The 27,053-nt window shown below is 39.7% G+C and overlaps 1 protein-coding gene across 1 annotated transcript in view; it reads right to left on the reverse strand.

The window, feature by feature from the left end:
• Window positions 1-27,053, reverse strand: part of sh3bp5 (SH3 domain binding protein 5) — an 80,615-nt gene that overhangs the window by 45,697 nt on the left and 7,865 nt on the right. The gene's annotated exons all lie outside the window — the stretch shown is intronic.

Consider the following 27,053-nt stretch of genomic DNA (forward strand, 5'->3'; position numbering starts at 1 on the left):
TTTGTGGTGTGGTTGTGTTGTTACAACCTGGAGGGAAGGCTTTTGTGTTGTGTTGCCAAGTTTTGTATTTGTGGGGCGTTTAGTTGTGTTGTTATAGTCACGATGCGTTGTTGTGAGTTTTGTGGGTCCTGTGTGGTTTTGTGGTGTGGTTGTGTTGTTACAACTGGGAGGCAAGGCTTTTGCATTGTGTTGTCAAGTTTTGTATTTCTGGGGCGGTTAGTTGTGTTGTTATCGCATGATGCGTTGTTGTGAGTGTTGTGGGTCTGGATTGTGGTTTTGTGGTGTGGTTGTGTTGTTGTAACCTGGAGGCAAGCCTTTTGCATTGTGTTGCCAAATTTCGTATTTCTGGGATGTTTAGTTTTGTTGTTATAGTCACTGCGCCCGCAACTTTATCCTTTTATATATATAGATGTAATAATTACTATGGTCTAATAAGAAAACTGAACAATAGAATCTCTAAAATCAGGACACAAAATACAAAACAACACTCAAAAGACAGGGACATTCCAAACACGGGAATTCCACACAGGAAACAATCAGGCCCAGCTAACACCTCCCAACAAAGGATTCCCTCAACCAGGAAACAGCCAGGCCTCGAATCTCCAGGGCCATTCAATACATTCAAAACGTAACTAGTTGCAACATTCATACTTCCTGCACTCAGACTATTCATTGCTATTCGACCTGCCCAACCAACAATTCCACAAGGTAGAAAGCGGCCAGGCTTCAAAGCACCAACACTATTCACTCCTCTTCAACCTCTCAAACCAATATTTCCCCTACATAAAAAACCCTCACATTTGGAAGCTATCACACCACTCCGTCCCATTCAACCAGCCAAAGCAAGGAGGCCCATATATAGAAAGCACCCAGGCTTGGAAGCAGTGAGGCGATTCAGTGGAATTCTAAATGGCCACAGCAACGCGTGGCAGGGCACAACTAGTCTATATATATAAAAGAGTGATGGCATCAGGGCAGCGGACAGAACAACAAAACTACAGGCCCCCCAACCTCGAAATTTGACAACACAACCCATCATTCACGGCTCTAGGTTGATACAACAAAAAGAAAAGAAAAATAAAGTCCTAATTAGAGAGAGAGGGATAATTGTTTTTATCCAATTGCTGCCAGTTACAAGGCTAAGTTCCGCCCACTTGGTCTCCTAGCAACCTACTCAGCCAGGACAGGCACACTTAGGCCTCACTTAGGCCTCTTCCACAGATTATCTAATTTGCACTGGATTATATGGCAGTATAGACACATCGAATCATAGCATCAGACAGTTAGGAGACACCCCTAAAGGCCATCCAGTCCAACCCAATTCTGCCATGCAGGACACAATCCAAGCACTCCCAACAGATGGCCACCCAGCCTCTCAATACTAATACTAATACTAATAATAATTATTACATCATCATACAATCCTAAGGTTTGGAGTGACCCCTAAGGATCATCCAGATCAACTTCCTTCTTCCATACAGGACACAATCCAAGCACTCCTGAAAAATGGCCATCCAGCCTCTACATAATAATGATGATGATGAAGATAACAATAATAATAATAATAATAATAATAATAATAATAATAATAATTAATAGAAGCATAGAATCCAAGAGTTTGCAGAGACCCCTAAGGACCATCCAGCCCAACCCTTTCTACTATGCAGCAGGACACAATCCAAGCATTCACAACACATGGACAACGTATAAATACTATACAATACTACACAGGGACATAGACCCCCTCTACCCTCACCACTTTCAGAGTACACAAACAACCAAATGCATACTAAACACAAAGACAACCATACAACAGACATTCAATACCACCACTAACTCAACAATTTCTCACCAACACCACCAGACAACGCCACAGCAACGCGTGGCCGGGCACAGCTAGTATATTTCTAAAATAGGACTGGAGGACGAAATGAATAAAAATACTAAATTGGAACTGAAGGAGCAATGTCATTTAACGTTAGACCTATAGGACAAAGGACAGGGATAAAGTGCAAGGACTGATGGTGGTTATAGTTGGGGCCGAATTTCCTATGACTGTTTAATCAAAATATTTCTTATTGTTTGTCCTCAAGTTCCTTCTTCTTGCATTTGTGCATTATTTTGCTTCTTAAACCATTCATCTGCATGGTTATATAAGTAAAAGAACAGGTGTGGTTAAAACAAATGACTTTTTGAGTCAGACCGCACTGTCCAGGTGCTCACTTCCTGCCAGTTTTCCCCAAAATTACAAATAGAAAACACACCTCACTCTCTAACAGAACAAAAATAGGAACAGTCATTCTGACTTGCAATATGTCTGTTCCATCAGATAAGGTGCAAACCTCTTCTTCCTCCCACCTGCTCCAGATGGGCAGGAAAAAGAAAGACCTTCCGGTGTCCGCACATTGGGGGCTAGTCACTAATACAGCTAAAGGGTAAATGCTCCATAAGAAAGTACATAACATGTAATGTTATGCCAGACAGCTTCTCCCCAATCCCTGGCTCCCTTGCCATTCTAATAATGTTCCTGGAGAGGAAAAGTAAGAGAGGAATGGCAGGAGGAATGTGGAACCCCAAGGAGATAAGGAAGTCTAGAAAAAAGGATAATAGACAACTGAGTGTAAAGATAGGGTTTTTTAGAGAGACAAATAACAAAAAGAATCCAAGAGGTAAACAGATACTCAAACAAGCAGAAGAACAACATGCTTTATCAGCACACAGGCACATGGGGACATCAGAAGTATCATGGTTTGCAAAGGCACTGTGCTGGGTGTGTTAACTAGAAAATGAAGCCGATTGGCTGAGCCTGCAAAGACCTGGAGATTGATTTGATACTGTTTCTGTTCTGCTGTTGCAGAACCAGTTTGGACAGGTTTTTCAGTGCTGACTGAGTACGGCTGGTAAACAGAGCAGTGTACTCAGAGAGGCCTTGCTATTTTGAGATCTGTTTGCTGCTGAAGCCCCGGTGGCAAAGTGTGTTAAAGCGCTTGCAGACTGAAAGGTCCCAGGTTCAAATCCCAGGAGCGGAATGAGCGCCCGCTGTTAGCCCCAGCTCCTGCCAACCTAGCAGTTCGAAAACATGCAAACGTGAGTAGATCAATAGGTACTGCTCCGGCGGGAAGGTAACAGCGCTCCATGCAGTCATGCAGTGTGTTAAAGCGCTTGCAGACTGAAAGGTCCCAGGTTCAAATCCCAGGAGCGGAATGAGCGCCCGCTGTTAGCCCCAGCTCCTGCCAACCTAGCAGTTCGAAAACATGCAAACGTGAGTAGATCAATAGGTACTGCTCCGGCGGGAAGGTAACAGCGCTCCATGCAGTCATGCTGGCCACATGACCTTGGAGGTGTCTACAGACAACGCCAGCTCTTCGGCTTAGAAATTAAAATGAGCCCCAAACCCCAGAGTCAGACATGACTGGACTTAACGTCAGGGGAAATCCTTTACCTAACCTTTACCTTGCTGCTGAAAAAAGAGGGTGAAGAACCAGGACTGTATTCTTCTCTGAGGCAGATTTGTGGACTGAGAAAAGACTGTTTATGACTGTGGACTTCTGTAAGTAATCTGAGGGACCATTGTAAATACTACTTTTTTTGATCTCTTGGAATCAGTAAAGTTCCTGTGTTTTTGTTCTATAAACCTGAGTGACATGTTATTGTTCTGCGGGTGACTTTGGATCACGGGCACGAGTAAGAGCTTCCATTTATCATCATCAATCCATAATATGAAGATCTTTCTTTTTTTTCTGCCTATCTGGATCATGCAGAAGCATAATCCAAGCTACAAGATCTGCTGGGAAATAACAGGCATCCAAATAGACAAAAAGTGTATCCTCACTACATAGTTACGACACTTTAATACCACTTCATCCAACATTGCTCCATCCTATGAAACCTTAGGATCTATATTTTGGTGAGGTATTTGGAATTATTATTTTTTTGCCAGAGAGATTTACTGTATACCATGAAACTATAACACTAATATTGAACTTCTGAGAATGTAAAGTATCTGTAAGATTAAGACTGATCCATCCTGAGACAGATGACCTTTTGTTGGAACAGTTTCTTTGCCAAACGTGCATGATTAACATACACTAAACAGCACAGTACACTACCCAATGCTGGTCGAGTCATTTTGGCAGAAATTCCCTGAAGCATCTCTCTCGAGCAGAGATTTAAATAGTTACAGACTGCTTCCTTTTTGTGACATGATGCCTCTTCACTGTGCTAAATTACTGGGCTAGCCTGCTAACCAAAGGAGGGGTTTTTTTTTATATGAGTCACTACTTTTAATATAACTGCAAGGGACAAAAAGTCAGCTACATCGCAGCACTAAGAACAAATGGATTGTGACATTATATGCCAACTTTTCTCCATGATGGAACTGAAGGTGGCATGTGCTTTTGATAGAGCACGGGAACCTATGTATGATATACTGTAGTCACATGCCCCCAGTGGCGCAGTGGGTTAAACCCTTGTGCTGGCAGAACTGCTGACTGACAGGTTGGTGGTTCAAATCCGGGGAGAGCAGATAAGCTCCCTCTGTTGACTCCAGTTCCCCATGCGGGGACATGAGAGAAGTCTCCCACAAGGATGGTAAAACATCAAACATCTGAGCATCCCCTGGGCAACGTCCTTGCAGACGACCAATACTCTCACACCAGAAGCTACTTGCAGTTTCTCAAGTCGCTCCTGACATGAAAAAAAATGCCAACTATTCTTTGACTCCCCTTCCCCAATCTGGCACCTACCAGGTATATCATGATTACAATTCTGGAGATGTGGGGTAGAGGAGGAATCTTTTTATTAATTATATTATTATATTTTTAACTATATCCGCTGCCACCAATATAAATATGTTTTATCTAACCGCTGCCACCAATTGTGGAGATGTCAGGCAGAGGGGAATTTTTCTTCTTTATTCTTCTTATTTACTTCAGATGGTGTCGTAACTTAGTTTTGAATATATGTGACAGAGACTTGGATATGGAAGAACAAAAAATAAGTTTATTTCAGGCACAGAGCTTAGTGGTTACAGTAACTTCTTTAGAGGCACTTAGATAATGGTTTCGAAGTAGTGAACTGATCACTTTGGATCTAACTGGGATTACTTCCCCTTACTACTCAGACTCTACAAATAAACCTAAACAAGTCTCCTAACTTGCTTAATTCAACACCACTAGAGATCTGAGTTTCCCTGGTATCCCTAACCTGGAACCAGTGTCTTCCCTGTGACTAAAATCACAGACTAAACTGTTTTTTAAAACATTCCCTCCTTTTATTCCAAACGGCGGTTGGCTCCGCCCTTGTTGCTATGGTAACCTGCCTCAGAATGCTGAGCTGGCTACCATCCCCCTCGCACTGGTAACTAATACTTACCCTTTTAAACATAGTTAAACATGACTTTTAAAACAAAATTAAACAAACATGACATCTATAAATCAAAATAAAAACACACTTCTTTACACCCATCAACTCCAAACAGACTGGTCAATGGTCAGGGATGGTGTAAATCATACTCCAAACAGTTGACATCCAAACAACAAGAACAATGAGCTAATTGGCAACACAAACTGCTGTGTTAACCAGTGAAGGAAATATTTTGACAAAAGCCAGCATCTCTAAAGCCAAGTGAGTTCTGTGTGCTGGTACGGCTGTACCAGAAGCTCCAACTTTATTTTCTTTCTGCTAATGTTTGCAGTCATAGGGCAGGCCGCCTGTCCATCATCATTAAGTTTGGTTCTGCCTCTTGTTCAGGGCTCTGAGAGGGAAGGAGCCATTTTTAAATCAGTCTCACTTACTTAAAGTGAGCTATAGGACGTAGACCAGCTTGTCCCGAATAAAAGCTTCATATTTCAAGAACATCCGGGGATATAGAACATCCGAGGAATCAGAAACAGAAATTCCAGGGGAAAGGTCCCAAAGGTTCTGGCTAAGAGTCACAGCCTCTCAGCCTCACAGCTCCTAAGTGATACAGCCCTAAAGTTTCCAAAGAAACCTCGGAGAGGGAACAGCACCACAGATCCATGGAACCCCAGCTGAAACATCTGCAAGCCTTGGTTGGTAGGTCCACTCGATAGCCAGATGCATTTGGAATCAGTAGTGGGTCCCACATCAGCTAGGCCCATATAAAAGACAGCCTTATAAGGGGGTTTTCTTCTTATAGAGAAAGCACAGTTATCCAAAGCCAATTGCCTGTCCCCTGGGGACAAGACGGAAAAGACCAACAATTTATGAAGGAAACCTTGAAGTGTTATTTGCAATAATAAAGACTTTGTTATCTCATTAAAGACTCAAAGGACTATCCTTTTCAGGAAAATCCTCAAGAACCTCTCTTTGAGGCGCCCTGGCTTCCTGCTGGGCATAAAGTATACGTCCTATACAAAGACAATAGTTACAAGCCCAGCGCGTGACAGAACATTCTGACTCACTAAGAATGTGATACCAGTTTTTATAATTTCACTCATATAAAAAAGACAGAACAAAACCATAATACAGTATACACTTTCATAAGATTGGTGGGTAGATGTAATACTATTGTGAGCAATGTGATCCTGTCAAATAAAATGGAACTTTCTGTGAATTAAAGGACTTGGGTTTATTACAAATGTCTTTTCAGTATTTTCAACTATGTTCTTTTACTTAACAATAGACAAAAACAAGGGGCAACAAAGATTCATGCACACAAGCACACAGACCGATGTGAGGGGATTGGAGGTGTGAAATTTGCCCAAAAGGCATGCTTTTTCGGAGTGCATTTTCAGCTGACCCCTCATTCTGTTTGCCTGGAAGTTACTCAAATCGGGAGGAGTTTTGTCGTTTTCATTCGGCCCATTGGCTACAATGGAAAACTTTAAAGTTTCCCATTCCATCATTTTACGGCCTATCTGTATGAAACCTTCCTTAGTTTTAGACCCCATTTATAACTGCAGGCCTGCCAAGTTTTCTTTAGAATTATTTTAAGTTTTTACCATAACATTTTTTTTCGTGTCAGGAGCAACCTGAGTTGCTTCTGGAGTGAGAGAATTGGCCGTCTGCAAGGACGTTGCCCAGGGGACGCCCGGATGTTTTTGATTTTTTACCATCCTTGTGGGAGGCTTCTCTCATGTCCCCGCATGGAGCTGGAGCTGATAGAGGGAGCTCATCTGCACTCTCCCCGGGTGGGATTCGAACTTGGCAGCCCTCAGGTCAGCAACCCAACCTTCGGTCACAAGGCTTTTATCCCCTAGGCCACCGGAGGCTCTCATAACATTTTTTAAAATAAGACAAATCTCAAGAGAGGGTTCTGGGAATTGTAGTAGCCGATAGTGTCCATTCTCAGCCAATAAGAGCATGGACACAACCAGGCATTTTATTGGCTGAAAAACAGAGAGAAAAAACTTCAACTCCCATCATGCTTTGAGAAGAACTCAGAGACTTTTCAATGCCCGTCCCATGCAAGTAATACTGGGAAAGCAAGTTCCCAGCAGGGCCCTCTCTGCAAGAGGAGCCTAGGGAACTTTTCCGCTGCCGGGGAGGGAGAAAAGACCCTGCAGGATCTTCTCAAAGAGTCCCGTGGCAGACCCCTGCCTTAGGTATAATGCAGACTTAACTCTATTCTCTCCAGTAGCCAATAAATCCGGCTTTCATGATTTGTTTTGCCAAACTTTTTGGTTCCCTCCTCCTCATTCCGTTTTTGGGGGAGTACACGAAACAGACCACTGAGTATTACAAATCACTTTCAGTCAAACTGATTTGGGCCCAAACCTAGAGGGGAGAGAAAAAGGTACCCACTTTCCCTCACAATGGATTAGGGTGGCTGTGCTGGTACGGCTGTACCAGAAGCTCCGACTTTATTTTCTCGCTGCTAATGTTTGCAATCATAGGACAGGCTGTCTGTCAATCATCAAGTTTGGTTCCGCCCCTTGTTCAGGGCTCTGGGAGGGAAGGAGCCATTTTTAAGTTAGTCTCACTAAGGAAGCTAAGCTATAGGATGTAGACCAGCTCGTCCCATAGAAAAGCTTCATATCTTAATAACATCCGGGGATATAGAACATCCGAGAAAACAGAAACGGAAATTCCAGGGGAAAAGGTCCCAAAGGAATCGGTAGTGGGTCCCACATCAGCTAGGCCCATATGATAGACAGCCTAGGAGAGGTTATAAGAGGGTTTTCACAGTTATCCAAAGCCAATCGCCTGTCCCTTGGGGACAAGACTGAAAGGGCCAACAGTCTATTAAGGAAACCTTGAAGTGTTATTTGACTCCTTGAAGATTTATTATTTGTTCAACAATAAACACTTTGTTATTTTATTAAGGCCTAAAAGGACCATCCTTTTCAGGAAAATCCTCAAGAACCTGTCTTTGAGGCGCCTTGGCTTCCCGCTGGGCATAAAGTATACGTCCTATACAAAGACAATAGTTACAGGCCCAGCGCATGACATAACAGTAGCCATGTGTCCAATTTTACAGAGGACGTTTGATAGGCAATCCAGTCCAAATTCAGTTTAAATATAACCCTAAGAAATACAGTATAAATTCTTAAGGAACAAGGAACTTGAAATAATCATCAACAGAACCTGGGTGGGCATTCAGCTCATCCTGACATATTTTCCCGCATAATTGTGAGATACCGTTTATTTCTATTTAATTCTTTCTAGGTTTACATCTATACATAGAAATTTATACATTTAAATCTTTATGCGGAAGCTTTTGCTATTCTGTTGTCGTTGTTCCCTAGTGGCCAGTTTATGATGGCTGGTTATCGTTCTGTTCCAAGAAGCAGAAGACAAACTCACTTCAAAATCCTTTTAAATAATGCAACATTTTTATATACAAAAAACCCCATGCAATATGCCCAGAATATAAAATTAATTTTCAAATTCTAGTCCCCAAAGACAGGCAGAGCCAACCTCCCACCCTTCAAGGATGACAGCTTCTTGTTACACACAGAGCACTAAATTCTCAGTTCTCTGGCTGGAAAACAGCTACACACTGCAGGTAAGCATAGGAATGCAATTTATTCTTTTCCTGAGCTTTTTATAGCAAAAATGTTGTATTATCCTCTTGACAACCCACTACACTGGAATTGATATTCTATTGATAGTCCATTGCCCAGTAGGAGGAAATAAATGACTGACTATAAGATACACTTGTTTTGAAGTAACATATACTTTGAAATACTGTCATCAAACCTTTAAATGTGTAAGGTTCCTACATTTCAAGATAGATTTTTTTAAAATATACAAATCTTGGCATACACAAGCTGCATTCCCACAAAGCTGTATCCCTACAACGTGATCAACCAGAATTTATTGAGAAGCCTGAATAAACTGATTTTTAGCTTTCACAACTCATTTACCATCACCTGGCTCCTTCTATGTGTACCGTCAAATCACCTATTGACTTATGATGACCCCACAAGTTTCATAGGGTTTTCTAAGGAAGACATACTCAGAGGTGGTTTTGCCATTTCAATGAAATTTAGCCTGCATTGGTACAATAATTTTATCTGGAAATCGTGCAATAGATTATGGAACGGCTTTAGACCTTGTCTTTGGATGACATGTCTCATATTGGAAAGTATTTCAATTGTGTTTTTATGTCTGTTTAATTTTAATAATTTTATTCATGTTTGTGTTTTATGCCCAAGGCACTGCACAGATGGCATTTGTAAGCTTGAGTCCCCCTCGGGGTAGAGAAAGGCGGGATATAAATATTATAAATAAATAAATAAAATTTGGTGACTTTTTAGACATGTATCATTTCAAGACACAGTAAATTAGTTGTACTAGCAAACTGGAGGGTAAACCAACCCTTTATTAGAGATGTGGGATTGTACTAACAAAATGTAAGGGGACACAACATATCTCATGGAAATCTTTCCTTTATATATATTTTTTAAAAAATATGATTTGGAAAATCTGCTTTAGAATACAGTAGAGTCTCACTTATCCAAGCTAAACGGGCCGGCAGAACCTTGGATAAGCGAATATCTTGGATAATAAGGAGGGATTAAGGAAAAGCATAGGTAAAGGTAAAGGTTTTCCCCTGACGTTGTCCAGTTGTGACCGACTCTGGGGGTTGGTGCTCATCTCCATTTCTAAGCTGAAGAGCCGGCGTTGTCCATAGACACCTCCAAGGTCATGTGGCTGGCATGACTGCATGGAGTGCCGTTACCTTCCCGCTGGAGCGGTACCTATTGATCTACTCACATTTGCATGTTTTCGAACTGCTAGGTTGGAAGGAGCTGGGGCTAACAGCGGGCGCTCATTCCGCTCCTGGGATTTGAACCTGGCACCTTTTCGTCCGCAAGTTCAGCAGCTCAGCGCTTTAACTCACTGTGCCACCAGGGTCCCAAGGAAAAGCCTATTAAACATCAAATTAGGTTATGGTTTTACAAATTAAGCACCAAAGCATCATATTATACAACACATTTGACAGAAAAAATAGTTCAATAATGTTATGTTGTAATTACTGTGTTTACGAATTTAGCTCCAAGATATCCCAATATATTGAAAACATTGACTACCAAAATGGCTTGGATAATCCAGAAACTTGGATAAGTGAGGCTTGGATAAGTGTATTTAGTGTCTTGGCTCAGAATATAAGTAGCTTTAAAAAAAGAATAAATCTACTACAACCACAGGCAGGAGTTGGGGAGATGCTTTGTATTCAATGACAAAAATGTTGAAACTATTTTAGAAGTCGTCATATGAAGTACAAATAAGAAAGGATCCATTCGGGAACAGCAAAAATCAAAGTAAAGGAAATCTACTCCAACTTGTGACGAACAGTGTAATGAACACCGAAATCTATATATATAAAAGGGTAATGAAATTTCGGCCTAGGACAAAACAACAAAACTGCACATCCCAGAAACACACCCCTCATCCATGCCTCTACGTTCATACAACAAAAAGAAAAGAAAAATAAAGTCCTAATTAGAGGGAGAGGAATAATTGTTTTTATTCCAATTGCTACCAGTTAGAAGGCTAAGCTCCGCCCACTTGGTCTCCTATCAACCCACTGAGCCCAGGGGACAGGCAGAGTTAGGCCTCACTTAGGCCTCTTCCACACTGCCTATAAAATACAGATTGTCTGGTTTTAACTGGATTATATGGCAGTGTAGACTCAAGGCTATATAACCCATTTATAATGGACTTAATGTCAGGGGAAAAGCTTTACCTTTTACCTTAACTACCACCAATTCCTCAATACTTTATTTCCCATACCACCATACTTCGCCACAGCAACGTGTGGCCGGGCACAGCTAGTGAAATACAATGACCTTCGATAGTGAACTAGCTCATAACTGATAATGTCAAATAGCAAATGACTGCCAAGTCACTCCTTTCCTACTAATCTGTCCTTTTGGGACTCTGTTGCAAGCATATGACTATGTTTGTGCCTGTTATGGGACATCCAGAGAGACAAATGTTCCTGTGCTAGTTTTTCAGTGTTAACACTGAGGATGTAAACATCCAATTCCAAGTGCCACTAAACAAATAATGAAATATAAAGTTGTACTTTAAGCTATGTACTGGCTGAAGAGGAGAGAAGATTCTGAAACTTGTAGTTCACAAAAATTATTTCTCAAAGACGAGCCAAAAGGGAAAAAACATCCTTGGGTTCTTAACTTTTCCAAATCATGACAACAGCTCAAAGCTATCCAAGAAAAATCTGAAAGCTACATCTCAATTTCTGTCTTGCATTGCCTTGCCAAGAAAACTACACTATCTTCACAAGGGGGGAGGTGAAGGGCGTTCTGGCAAAGCACTCCATCTGTGCTTTAGAGTTGTTTCATCATAGCTTAGCTATTCCGCAACAATCCTCTCTGCACTTGACCAGCTGTTCTAGATCAATGGGCAATTGGGTTATTTCCTTCCATTCTTCACCACTATCATATATATACAGTATTCTGTGTCTTAAAACCATCAACAATGACTTCATTCTGTTCCTGTTTATTTCCAAGTGGGCCTCCCTTGAAACAAATCTCTACTGTTATCCCTAACCTTGTGTGTAAATCAACCAAGTTGAGAAACCAAATTTAATGAAAATACACACATTTAAAACAAGTGATACTTTCAAACTTGTTCCAGAAAGATTACATCATTTCTACCGGGACTACATCAGGTTTAAAGCTTCATTTTCTGACTTGTTCATGTCTTAATGTTAATAAAGGGATGGCCAAGTGTTACAAAGATGAGTAGGCCAACTTTTCACACACAATTGAACTGCAACTAGCCTATAAATTGACATTGAAAGGGAAAATAAAAACTGGAAGTGATCTACTTCCAGTTTAAAATGTTTGAGTTTTTGGAAGAATAAATAGGTGAGTTCCAAAGATGTCTAGGATCAGACACCCCATGTTTTAAAAATATTACTGCGAGAGCAGAATCAGCAGGTTCTCGGTTGTGCAGGCTATAATTTACCCATTCCTGACTTTTGAGACAGATTAGGGATTTCTTTTGTGTTGGCCACTTAGAATCAACCTACCGTATATACCCGAAGATAAGCCAAGTTTTTCAGCCCTTATTTATGAGCTGAAAAAGCCTCCCCCTGCTATAATCTGGTCAAGGCCGGCAATGGAGCCTGCAGGCTGTTACTTGCAATATGTGATCTATTTCTCTCTTCTCCTCCCTTATCATTGTGTTTACTTTTGCAAAGCCTCCCTCACTCTTAATCAAGGGAATGTTTTGAAAAGAGAGACACCCTTGCAAGTCAGAAAGAAGAAAAATATATATTCATTAATCTTATGAAAGCATTTTCCCCTGAAATATTTGTTAAACTCTCCTACAGATATATAGGCATTAACCCCTTGCAAGCTTTTGCAATCTCTATGTACCTTTATATGTATATGTATATCTATATCTATATCTATCTATCTATCTATCTATCTATATATACATACCTTAATTTTATATATGAATTTCCCCTAATATGTTTGCAGGTCTTTGGAAATTCTTTATACATATAGATCCATGTACCTGTGTATCTGTAGCCATATATATACACTAGCTGTGCCCGGCCACGCGTTGCTGTGGCGAATTATGGTGGTATGGGAAATAAAGTATTGAGGAATTGGTGGTAGTTAAGGTAAAGGGTAAAGGTTTTCCCGACATTAAGTCCATTATAAATGGGTTATATAGCTGTGTGGAAGGGCCTTGAGCCTACACTGCCATATAATCCAGTTAAAATCTGATAATCTATATTTTATAGGCAGCGTGGAAGAGGCCTGAGGCCTAACTCTGCCTGTCCCCTGGGCTGAGTGGTTTGCTAGGAGACCAAGTGGGTGGAGTTTAGCCTTCTAACTGGCAGCAATTGGATAAAACACAATTATTCCTCTCCCTCTAATTAGGACTTTATTTTTCTTTTCTTTCTGTTGTATGAACGTAGAGGCATGGATGAGGGGTTGTGCTGCCAAGTTTAGGGTTTCTGGGATGTGTAGTTTTGTTGTTTTGTCCTAGGCCGAAATTTCATTACCCTTTTATATATATAGATTATTTTTATATATGAATTTATATATGAATTTATGTTTGCAAGTCTCTGCAAATATCTATATAAAGAGAGATGTCTGGATAGATATGAATAATAATAATAATAATAATAATAATAATAATAATACTTTATTTATACCCCACCACCATCTCCCCACGGAGGCTTGGAAATATTACTGAGGGGAAATGAACACACAAATATATATAGACATGTCTAGATAGATATGAATATATATATATGGCTTGCAAATATTGTAGGGGAAATGCACACACACAAACATAGAGAGAGACGATTTGCAAACGTTTCAGGGGGAAATGCATATGTGAAATTAGTATCTATAATTATAGATCTATATCTAGCTCTGCATTGTTTATATAAGCATTGAATGTTTGCCTGTTACTATGTTGGAAGCCAGTCCCCATGGGGAGATAGGGTGGGATCCAAATGAAGTTTATTATTATTATTATTATTATTATTATTATTATTATTATTATTATTATTATTAGGTTATTGTTGATACCATATTGTTTTTGTTGCCCCTACTTTTCCACTTATAGAGCTAGTTTATTGCTTTTCTTTGAAATACGGTAAATATTCATAAACATTTAACCTACTGATGCCTTGATTAATGAAATTTTATTGGTATCTATTTTTATTTTGAAATTTACCCATAACTGCTGCATTTCCCATCCTCAGCTTATACTCGAGTCAATAAGTTATCCCAGTTTTTTGTGATAAAATTAGGTGCCTCGGCTTATATTCGGGTCGGCTTATACTCAAGTATATACGGTATATGTTTCGGATAGCTTCCTTAAAGAATCTATATTTGATATAATGCAGGAGGACCTTGTGACACTATTCTCTTGTGTGTCATATAGATACTGCAATCTGTTTCGTCCCACCACGTTCTCCTTCAAGCAATTCAAGGTGTTCTTCAGTAAGACCTGCCAGACTGTATGTGTACATGAACATATGTAATCACTTTGTCTATCTGTCTCACCAGATGAATGAAATGGGTGGTTCTAATAATCAAAGTAACCCTGCTGAGATAAATCCCTGGAGGAGACAGTACTTTGCGTAATAGACGCCACACATTATAGTAATTGATTTGTGATAGATAGTGCTTCGTGATAGGCATTTAAATTGACCTAGCTCATCACCAGATCGGCAAACAAAAATAATAACATTATATGTTCTTCCAGGCATCTGGTCAGCATGTGAATTCATAAACTGCTTAGGAAGGAACAGATTAAGTGAAGGATCTGCCCAGTAAATCTGGGTTGACCACTTTAGTTGTTGTCTCCAACTGTGCTATCATAAACCAGTACAGCAGTCAGTTGTAAACACAATCCGGTGTAAATGCATCATCATCATCATCATCATCATCATCATCATCATCATCATCATCATCATCATCATTTAATTACTTATTAATCGCCCTCCATCCAAGATGCTTTAGGCGATTTACAAGATAAAATTTTAAAGGATAAAAATACATACATACAAATATTGATAAAATTAACATAGATTAAAAACTCTAGTAAAGTAGAGCACTACTATCATCATGAGCACTACTATTATTTTATTGTCATCATTATTAGTGTCCCTTACAATGCCATTAAAGTGCAGTACAATGGGTCCTCAGTATCTGGTAAAGTTTGATTCAAGGATCCATCATGGACACCAAAATCTGTGGATGTTTACATCCCATTGAATCCAATGGCATAGAAAAACAGTGTCCCTTATATAAAATGGTGAGCAATTAAAATGAGTGCCAAAGAACCTGAGGATCAGTAAAATAGTGGGAAGCTACAGCAGGGTATGCCTATACATCCGTGTTGTGCTTGGTGCATGGCAAAATTAATAATGGCTTTTTTAGACTATCTTTTAAAATATTTTGAGCTGAATATTTTGAGTTGGTTGAATCCATGGATGCAAAAGCCACAGATTCAGTTGACTGATTGTGCCGATTTATTTAAAAAATAACTTTTACAGTAGAGTCTCACTTATCCAAGCTAAACGGGCTGGCAGAAGCTTGGATAAGCGAATATCTTGGATAATAAGGAGGGATTAAGGAAAAGCCTATTAAACATCAAATTAGGTTATGATTTTACTAATTACCCAAACATCATGTTTTACAACAAATTTGACAGAAAAAGCAGTTCAATACACAGTAATGTTATGTTGTATCATAGAATAGTAGAGTTGGAAGAGACCACATGGGCCATCCAGTCCAACCCCCTGCTAAGAAGCAGGAAATCGCATTCAAAGCACCCCCGACAGATGGCCATCCAGCCTCTGCTTAAAAGCCTCCAAAGAAGGAGCCTCCACCACGGCCCCGGGGAGAGAGTTCCACTGTCGAACAGCTCTCACAGTGAGGAAGTTCTTCCTGATGTTCAGGTGGAATCTCCTTTCCTGTAGTTTGAAGCCATTGTTCCGTGTCCTAGTCTGCAGGGCAGCAGAAAACAAGCTTGCTCCCTCCTCCCTTTGACTTCCCTTCACGTATTTGTACATGGCTATCATGTCTCCTCTCAGCCTTCTCTTCTGCAGGCTAAACATGCCCAGCTCTTTAAGCCGCTCCTCCTTGTAATTACTGTGTTTACGAATTTAGCACCAAAATATCACGATATATTGAAAACATTGACTACAAAAATGGCTTGGATAACCCAGAAACTTGGATAAGTGAGGCTTGGATAAGTGAGACTCTACTGTATATATAATATCAAAAGGAAGCATTTTAACAACTCTACTTTATTGGTCAAGAGATGGGACCAAAGTAATGACAATTATTTTAAAGTCGTCGTTACTTATAGCGATAGCTCCAAGACCTTCAAAATCATTTGTTGTCATCATAGTTACCATTTTTTTAAAAAAGTGGCATTGCCTTCCCATTTCTCAAAAGTAAAAAAAAATTATAACTTCAGAAGTTAGTCACATTGCAAAGCATTTATACCATGGTCATTGTATGAAAATAAATAAATGATTTTAAAAACCCATTTAATTCTTACTGACTTGGTTTCACGTTGTTAAGGGAAACTGGGCTGGTCTCCTGTTTACTAGAAGAGTTGCAAAGCCCCCTTGGTCCTGGACATCCAAACTAATGGCACAGGACAGATTTTACTATTAAGAATATTGTGATTGTTTTAAGAGTTTTGTTATCTAATTTGTTCTTATGTTGTTTTAAACATGCTTCTTTTTACTACGTTTGTTAATCACTTTCCGTACTGTATTTCTTGGGAAAGCAAGACGACAATGTAATTCAATAAATAATTAAACAGCTAAAGTAATAACAAGTCTTGAAGACATTAAAGCAATGTTAGAGGTCTATGATTATGGAACCATTTTCTACCCACACATTTCTGATATTTAAGACTTAATTTTCAGGAGTCATCATTTGCAAACCAAGTGGACCTAATGCTTCTAAGCAAAGTTAAAATAAATAAATAAGTATGAGCTATATTCCACATGTCACTAAGAGGATGTCACAAATGTTTGCAGGAACACCGTGTTTCAAAACGATGGATTTCATATAATATGCATTGTTCACACAATGCTAGCCACCTTCAAGATGTGTTAAGCTCAACCATATACTCAAAGGTAGTTCTAGATTGTGCAATTTCCACTTTTGTCCCACTGCATTATACCAGTCCTCCCTCTCCATTCTACCAGGACTGGTCCAAGGAATGTTCTGCCTGAGATAAGGCAGACCCTTGTATTTGTTGGGATTGCATCTTTGAATTTACTGTGGTTACAGTTAGCAAAAACCAGTAAACCCTATTGAATGAGTGACTGCCAGGAGAAACGTACTGCGGAGAAGAGATGTTGGATGTTTATTTAATTATATTATTATATTATAACCGCTGCCACCAGTGTAAAGATGTTTATAATGCGGCCACCAGATGTAAAGGGGATTATCCACGCTTGCCACCACTATGGGAAAATATAGCCACTAGCTACTTAAAGAGGAGACCTTTTAAATTTTGCTTTTCTTCTTTCTTCTTGTTTGTTTTTGATGGTAATATATATGACAGAAGCTGAGATGTTTAAAAGAACAATAACACATTTATTCTGGCACAAAGCTTAATGGTTACAGTAACTTTCTCTTTAGAGGCACTTTGGTTAACAGTTGCAAGGCTAGAATGAGGTGTTTCAAACTTCTTAAAATGTCACTTCTTTCTTTACTGCTCTAAACTGCAGTCAGCCTGTGAATTACAATCACAGATTATCTGTTCCTCATCAGAAGACAGACTACTTTAAAATAAGTCACCAAACTTATTTTAAACTGACTCAAAAATAAGCATTTGAGTCTCCCTGATCCCTTCAACTGAGGATCAGTCTTCACTGTACCTCATCAGGGCACAGACTAACTGCTTCTTTTTCAAACCTGCACTTCTCCACCAAAACGGCAGTTGGCTCTGCCCACTTCTCCATGGCAATCAACTCATGAGTGCAGAGTAACTGAAATATTGACCCTTTTAAAACGCAATTAAACATGATATCTGTAAACTAAAAAATTCACACTTCGTTACACGTACCATAGAGGACACTGGAGGACACAGAAAATGCCTAGACATCTCTCAAAGCATTGCTAGATCCTCCAATGCTACTTCATGGTCAATCTCCAGCAGAATCATGCTGCAGAGTCACACTACAGGACTAGGAAATGCTTCTAATAGCTCACCAGCACTCCCCACATCTCCCAGCTTCTAGTAAGCCCAGATACTTATTAATATCTCGGTAATAAGTAAGCCCAGCCCTAACTTTTTTCCTCCTCCCAGACTCATCTTTAAAGCTTTAAATCATTAATTCTTAACCATTACATCCTGTCCAGGCAAACAAAGCTAGGCTTCAAATATCCTCAAAATTTTTAACAAGAGTGGGCAATATCAGGTCAGGAGTCCAAAGGGGCATCTCAGTCCCACAACACGAAGATGTCTGTTAATGCAGTAAGCAACTGTTGGACACTTTCCATTGAATTCCTAAGTCCTTTCCCATACAGACTTTGCTTTTTCGCCCGACTTGCATCGTCTGTGGCCATGCTAATTGGGGAATCCTGAGAACTATAGTTCAAAACAGCAACACTTTCGAGTTCTGTCTCCACCTAAATGTCTCTCAATTTTTCACAGCTTTTCTGCCTTTCTATTTTCCCCTCCTGCCTGGCTTGGCTGGTTTTGAATGTATGCCCTCGTGGCCTTACATTTATGCATAGCTTTTCCCTGGCTGCCCATTACGGTAACAATGACAGGAGCATGTTGCAGCGGACTCTGCATGTTCTGCGTCAAGAGCTCAGAGAAGCCTAAGACAAGGACATGGTTCGGTGCAAGCTTTGGAAGAGGCTTTCTAATCAAGCTGTTTACCAAGGGAAATTAACCGATAGCCAGGGAGGTAACCAGATGGCAATGTTTAGCATTGTCAGGTTCCTCACTCTATATTCCTCCTAGCCAAGTGGAGGAGATATAACAAGAGGTATACCAGGTCCACTTCATGTTTTATGACGGTGTTTTTCTAACTGTTGTGTCTCACCTCAAACCACAAGGAGAGGCGGGTAGGAAATATTATTATTATTCAGTCAATCAGTCAGTAGCCTTTATTTCTGTCAACAAACCATCGACTGAAGTCAAGTGAAAGTAGAATAATGGAATACAACATTTGGATAATTTATGACCTCGCATTTGGCTTATAGTTAACAATAAAAAGTGCCTCCATTTGCTATCAGTTAAATGACTATCTTTATAATCCAAAACAGGAGCTGATTACCAATTAGTAATAAGTCTATTATTATTATTATTTTATTGTATGACACAGCAAACAAGATAGACATGCTGGATTTCATATCACAAAATCACAAGTCGAACACTTCCCAAGTGTCTAGGACTGTGTGATGTATTTTCGGATGATGCGCGCAGATCCCAGCAGGGTGGGATCTTTTGCAGTTGGCAGATCGTAATTTTGTCAATGTCTATTGTTTCCAAATGCCTGCTGAGATCTTTTGACACGGCACCCACTGTGCCCATCACCACCGGGACCACCTGCACTGGTTTCTGCCAGAGTCTTTGAAGTTCAATCTTGAGGTCCTGATAGCAGCTGAGTTTTTCCAGTTGTTTTTCGTCAATGCGACTGTCACCTGGGATGGCAACATCAATGACCCAAACCTTTTTCTTTTCCACAACTGTGATGTCTGATGTGTTGTGTTCCAGAACTTTGTCAGTCTGGATTCGGAAGTCCCACAGTATCTTTGCTTGTTCATTTTCCACAACCTTTGCAGGTTTGTGATCCCACCAGTTCTTTACTGCAGGGAGGTGGTACTTGAGGCATAAGTTCCAATGGATCATTTGGGCCACATAGTTGTCCCTCTGTTTGTAGTCTGTCTGTGCAATTTTCTTACAGCAGCTGAGGAGATGATCAATGGTTTCGTCGGTTTCCTTGCACAGTCTGCATTTTGGGTCATCAGCTGATTTTTCGATCTTGGCCTTAATTGCATTTGTTCTGATGGCTTATTATTATTATTATTATTATTATTATTATTATTATTGCTACTACTACTACTATTATTACCGTTGGTTCTTTTTGTCCTGGGGAGATAACTACACTGCTCTAGCTTGGAAAATGGCGTAGATGAGGCTAAATTACACACATATACTACATACACGTCAATTTGTTGGGGAGAGAACTATCACAATGTTTCATCAGCCTAGCTGGCAGGAAGCAGATGTAATCCCCTTTTTGGGGAAAAGAGTAGACAGATTTATTTGAATTAACTGATGCATAACTTCCTCCATTACCTTCTTTTGTAAAACATTGCAAAGAAAGAAAATACATCAATAGATCCAAAATGTCATTTCTAATGGGCACCAAAGAAGTAGCAACATCTATTATATATATATATATATATCATCAAAATACATGATTGGGTTCATACCTCTTTCAGTTTAAAAAAGCAACACCCTAGTAGTCCCTTGCGGCAAGGGTATTGTTCTGTCCCCCAGAGGTCTGGTTTGCATTTTTTCATAGTTGTAGGAATAGCAACTGTTTGCATTTCTTCCAGGGCTGTTGCAGATTCTGCAGCACCCTGATGGCTAGCTATTAACAGAGGTTTACAACCAGCATGCAGGCCTTTGCTGCTTTCAGTTTGCAAAGCTTTGCTGCTTTCAGCTTGCAAGTATATCTTTTTGTTCTGGAGACCACCCCTTTTCCTGGGGAAAGAAGGCTCCATTTTGAGAAGCCTCTTGCCTTCTAGACTGAAGAAGAAAGAACTTAGATGTGCTTGTGTAGCCATGCCAGGCCAACTCTGACAAAGCCATTGTAAGTACTGACCTGCCTTTAAAACCAGTGTGGAGCATAGATAGGGAAAGACTTGCTCTTTCTAAAAATAGTAGCTTAGCACTGGGGCAGAGAATACCTCAGGATTTCTCTGCCACTGGAAGAAGTTCTACCTACTTCCCCTCAAAAACTAGCTTTGAGCTTAGTTATAGACATACTCTTTCTGATAACTCAGGGCTAGGGTAAAGAGAATCTCAGGATCTCTTCACCTTTGGGGGAATTTAAACCAGCAACTAAAGGGGAAAAGCAAGAAAGGAGCATCTGCAAGGTTTTATAAGTTGACTGTTTATATTTGCAACCTTAATTACATGTGCCAAGTCTGCCATGGACTTTGTGAAAATAAAATTTTGTTTGATTGTTCAACTTGAAGTGCCTTTGGTTACTGGGATTTCCAAAGCTTCTAAGTAAGGCCCCGCAGTTCACCTGGGCAAAGGAAGAAGCACATCTTAAAGCTTTAAAAGGTGCCTGGGTGTGACGGCATAGGTATCACTTGGTATCATTTTGTGCTTCTATCCACAGAATTTGGAGATTGCATTCCATGTGGCAAATACAGCATCTGCAACAGGCATTACTGCTATGGAAAGTCTGTAAAAGCTACTTGGGAGCCAAACTATATGTGACATCAATTGTGTGTAAATAATTCATTTCCACTACTACAAGTTTTAAAAGGTCTATGGAAGCACAAGCACGCTTGAGAATTTTTCCCTTCCCCATCAAGGTAAATCTGCTGTTATACCTGTCAACTTCTCCTCCAACTTTAACAGCAGTCTAGTTACGTGGGGAGGGGAGTCACCAGAACTATTGAGAGGGAATTCCTCTTTGCATCCATAGTCCTGATCTGACTCATCCCTAGCCCTGATCAGACACAATTCACATACACACGTTCACATACAAAGTGGTTATTTAAATTTTAACAAAGCGCATGCATTACCTCCTTCCACACAATTGAAAACATGTCTCATTTGAAATAGCTCTTAGCCATTGATCTGCAAACACAATGGCTAAAAATCCCCGGGGTGAATGTGTCCAAGACTTCCAGTATCCGAATGTGAACCTATGTGGATCAGAACTGACATTATTAGTGCTAGGAAAGCCAACAAAAAACAAACCAGATGGGAAGTTGAATCTTGCTCAACTGTGGTAAGGGGATCACATCCTCCACGTAAGGGCAACAGGCTAGTTTGGGACATGCAGGTTATAATATAAATATAGCTTTGTCCAGAATGGTCAAGGGAATGAAGGAGAGAGCTCCCACTGTTGCTTTTAGCATCCATCATCCAAGATAATGGAGCCGGCAGGACCTTTTGGTCAGTGGTTTGAATCCGGGACCAGGGTGAGCTCCCGTCTGTTAGCTCTAGCTTCCTATGTGGGCACATGAAAGAAGCCTCCCACAGGATAATAAAACATCCGGGCGTTCCCTGGGCAACGTCCTTGCAGATGACCAATTATCTCACATCTGAAGCAACTTGCAGTTTCTCAAGTAGCTCCTGACACGAAAAAAAAATTCCAAGATAATTGCATCACTCTGCCTGATGGAAGAGCTGGCTTTGGCATAAATCAGCACTTGCTAGTCTTCTTAAACATATTTAAATAAAACATTCCTTCATGAGCACTTCAGTCATGAACAGGAATATTAGACAAGACATAAATTAAAATCTCTCAGAGGGTTTCCATAATCCTTTACTGCAGTATTAATGCTCAGCTCTGCACTCTGAGCCAACAAACATTATGGATTTTAACCAAGTCCAATCAAAGGCTCATTAAGAAGCAACAGATTAATTTGCATGCAACCATCAACAGCACGGTGTCTCTCACAATCCATACTCTCTTTGCCTCACTGAAACCACCAGAGTAATCCACAAAGCACTCCAGCCATCAGTGGAGCAACAATTGCTTCCTGACCAATAAAGGTATGAGCAGGGAGGACACAAAATGTTATTTATTGCCTTACAGAGCAGAGGATGCTAAAGATCTTGATGTATAAAGTGCTAGTAAATTTTTTAAAGGCGGTTTGAAGAAAACACTGACTGAAATTGTTTTCACTGACTAAAAAGTGTCTATGGTTTGTCTACCCCAATAACACCACTGTAAGTGCTATTCATATCTGTCCAGCACCACAAGCTGAATTTAGATCTTGACATAAGATCTCAAGTTACCCTAAACATAGGAATTACTTACTATGTGCCAAAAGTCAAGATGAACTTAACACATGGTAACTTTTTCCCATGTGGCAAACATGGGCATTCATGGTTGGCAGAATAAGAAAAACTTGTTGTTTATTCTGTACACAATTTACAACCCACCAGGCATAATACAGTAGAGTCTCACTTATCCAAGCCTCGCTTATCCAAGCCTCTAGATTATCCAAGCCATTTTTGTAGTCAATGTTTTCAATATATCATATTTTGGTGCTAAATTTGTAAATACAGTAATTACAACATAACATTACTGCGTATTGAACTACTTTTTCTGTCAAATTTGTTGTATAACATGATGTTTTGGTGCTTAGTTTGTAAAAGCATAACCTAATTTGATGTTTAATAGGCTTTTCCTTAATCCCTCCTTATTATCCAAGATATTCGCTTATCCAAGCTTCTGCCAGCCCATTTAGCTTGGATAAGTGAGACTCTACTGTAATGTTCACCACCTCTGATTATATGTTGAAAAGCACTTGTACTTCACCTTCACAGCTGCATATGCAGTTCTTCTCCATTATACACATACACCAATATTTTATTTTCACAACAACATTGAGAGATAGGTTAATCTAAGCAAAAGCAACTGAGCTTAATGGCTGAGCAAGGATTTGAAACTTTGGTCTCTCACCAGGACAGCTCTACCTTTAGATCCAATAAGGCAGTGTGGTCCAACTTACAGCCCGCGGGCCACATGCAGCCCACCAATTCATTTTGTTGGCCCTTGCCTTTCTTACTGGAAAAATGTTTTAATTTAACATTTGGGAAAAAAATGTTTACCCTTCTTACTGCTTTAATTTTTTAAGAATTTGATTTTTTTCTAGAATGTCTCTGACATTCCTATACTAAAATTTGACTGGCCCTCAGGTAACTAAAGGTTGGACCACACTGCAATAAGGCAAAGGCTTCAGACAGCAGGTGTTGAGGAATAGCAATGCTCCTCATGAACTGTCCAGGGGTTCCTTTCAATTGACAGGCAAAGCTGTGCATGCCAGTGTTATCCAAAATAGTGGCAATGCTCACCCATGATCTATCAGTTTCCAGCTTGCAGCAAGTTTCCGGGAAAGAAACAACTGTACCGTAGTTAATGGTCACCAATATGATGCAAGTCTCTAGCCCAATGAGATGGATCCAAGCAATAGATATAGCTTACGAAGCATTGGTGGATGCCAAACAGGGAACAGGGGTTGCTAAATTAACCTGGTACATTATATCAGGTGAAACATATGACCCAATTATAAACTTCAGCTGCCAGTTCATTCACCTTCTGAATATGGATGTGAAGATGGTAATGCCATAGTTCAATATCTGAACCAAATTCCCACACTGCCTGCTAAACCACCTTATTTAGTTGCACAGCCAGACACAACATAAATCAGATTTATTATAAATTCAATTTGGTTAGTCACACAAGTTGTGCAGCCCTTGAGTAAGTGCTCGAAAGGCAGTAGAAAGCACCATCAGCAAAGACATTGACTGATGGATTATGGAGCTATAGTAGAAATGACCATTTTCTGATGTTTGGAAACAGAGATAACTGCTTCTTGCAATGCCAGATAGCAAGCCCAGTTTGGTCCAAGAAAATGGTTCAAAGAAAATTCCAAAGTCTTCTAAATACAACCCTCTGTCAAAAAGACTGTTGAAAGAGGGACAAAAGAACACAATCCAAACCAGTATGGAGAAGGAATTGAGACACTTTTATAATTTTTTAAGTCATACATGGAGACCAAATACAAGTCTAAGCAAAGGCTATGTCACCACTCCAGACAAGAATGTAGAATGATAGCTAGCATGGTATAATGGTTTGAGCATTTGACTATAACTCTGAAGATCAGGGTTCAAATTCCCACGTAGCCATGCAAACCCACTGGATGACTTTGGGAAAATCACACACGCTCAGTTTTAGAAGAAGGAAAAGCCAAACCTCCTCTGAATAAATCTTGAAAGAACACCCTGTGGCAGATTCACCTTAGGGTTGCCCTAACTTGGGAACAACTCAAAGGAACAAAATAACAGAACAGCACTTCCACGTGACTGTTCCTTCAGACAAGAACAACATCATACTATCCCCAAACTACAAATGCACATGTCCTCAATGGCCCTTTGTAATTATCACTGTCCATAGGACATATTAGAGACTATTCATCTGAAATGACTAGTTTCCCAAATAGCCTCTTGCCCTTTGCAAAGTCCCTGACAACAGTGTCTGACAAGAATGACCACCATCAGCTGGGAAAACAGGATAAAAGTTTAAATGTCAAGTGACAGGAAATGAGTATTAAACCAAGATTCTCTTTTTTGAATAGGAAGAAGTGGGGTGGCAGATTAAAACAGATTGGAGTGAATGGCATAGATGTATATAGATGATGGCATAAAGGGGGTTAGATAATAAAATTGTATATATTGTACATCCACGAAATTTGCCTATACATGTTTTCTCCTAGGAAAATTGCCATAAATATTATTGTAAACTGCCATCTGTCAGCCAGGGGACACTAGATATCTATTGTGTTAAAAATCATAACTATTTTGAAATAGTTATGCGACAGAGATATGCGACAAATTCCAGCCTTGTTGGGCTTCAGAAAAGTCCTAAAAACATGGCTGTGTGCCCAAGCTTTTCATCAATAAATGGCAAAGATGACACGGACTGAACTGTGAACAAAGCATGAGGTTTCTCTAGGATGAACGGATCTGATTTTATGTTTTAAATTTATATATTGTAATTTATATTGTATTTTTAATAGTTTTAATTGTCTTATGCATTGTTTTGATACTGATTTTATACGGGCATCGAATTGCTGCCATTACTGTAAGCAGCCCTGAGTCCCTTCGGGTGAGAAGGGCAGGATATAAATGTTAGAAATAAATAAATAAATAAATATTAGGTAAACAATAGTAGCGATGTTAGTGTTCTGTGGAAAAACCCAACTGGAAAGTTTCTGAAACATTTTCCAATTCTCTAAATTGCAACCTTCTTCAAGCCTTCTCTAGTAATTTTGTAATCCTGTTGCTTACTTATTGTATGCATGTTCTGGTATGCAGCTTTCTTTCCTTGCTCTATGTTTCTTCCTGGGAAATTTTGGGAGGGGCTGCAGACCTTGTGATCCGCTCTGGGACAGGCACAGACTCCATCAAACTTCTTTAGATTTTGGAGTTGCTCAGATCGCAGACTTGCAATCACTTGCCCGCTGTTTATTGCATGAGAGATGTTGTGACCACACAGAAACTATCTCAAACATATATGTAACTGACTGATAAGTTGTGGACCTGTGTATGCTGAACACAAAGTCTACTTTATTTTGTTTCTTGAATGAATAATATAAAACAAGTTGTTTTATGAGAGAGTAGATATATATTTAGAGCACTGAAAAACACTTCACTGCTATTTTTATGTATTGGCGTATTCTGTTTCCTAACAGACCAGAAACAACAAGTTATTCAGTCTAACAAGTGAAACCAATTGCTTTGCATAATTACATTTGGCTGTATATCACTTGAGAAGATTCTACTCAAATAGGTTTTTGGCTCTTCTCTAAAAGGCTATAAATGCCATTCTCTAGAAGGTTATGATCTCTAAAAGTTCACGCTTTTCTAAAATAAATAGCATTATCTGATCTGGCACATTTGATTTAATCCTTATATTAAAACTCATTAAAAGCTTTAAATGGAAGCTATTTCATCTAAATATTTATAACAATGTAGAGAAGAGAACATGCTTCCCTTACAAGTGGGTGGAGCTTAGCCTTCTAATTGGCAGCAATTGGATAAAAACAATTATTCCTCTCCCTCTAATTAGGACTTTATTTTTCTTTTCTTTTTGTTGTATGAACGTAGAGGCATGGATGGGAGGTTGTGCTGCCAAATTTAGTGTTTCTGGGATGTGTGGTTTTGTTGTTTTGTCCTAGGCCGAAATTTCATTACCCTTTTATATATATAGATTATATTATAGAACTCTCCAGCTTAGAATTCTACAACTCAAATACTACAATTGTAAGGATGGCGCTGTGGCAGTTAAAATAGTACACAATTGCTGTAACAATGTGATGTGAATACATATTGACGGT

Source organism: Anolis carolinensis, chromosome 6 (assembly GCF_035594765.1).
Source record: "Anolis carolinensis isolate JA03-04 chromosome 6, rAnoCar3.1.pri, whole genome shotgun sequence".
NCBI lineage: Eukaryota > Metazoa > Chordata > Lepidosauria > Squamata > Dactyloidae > Anolis > Anolis carolinensis.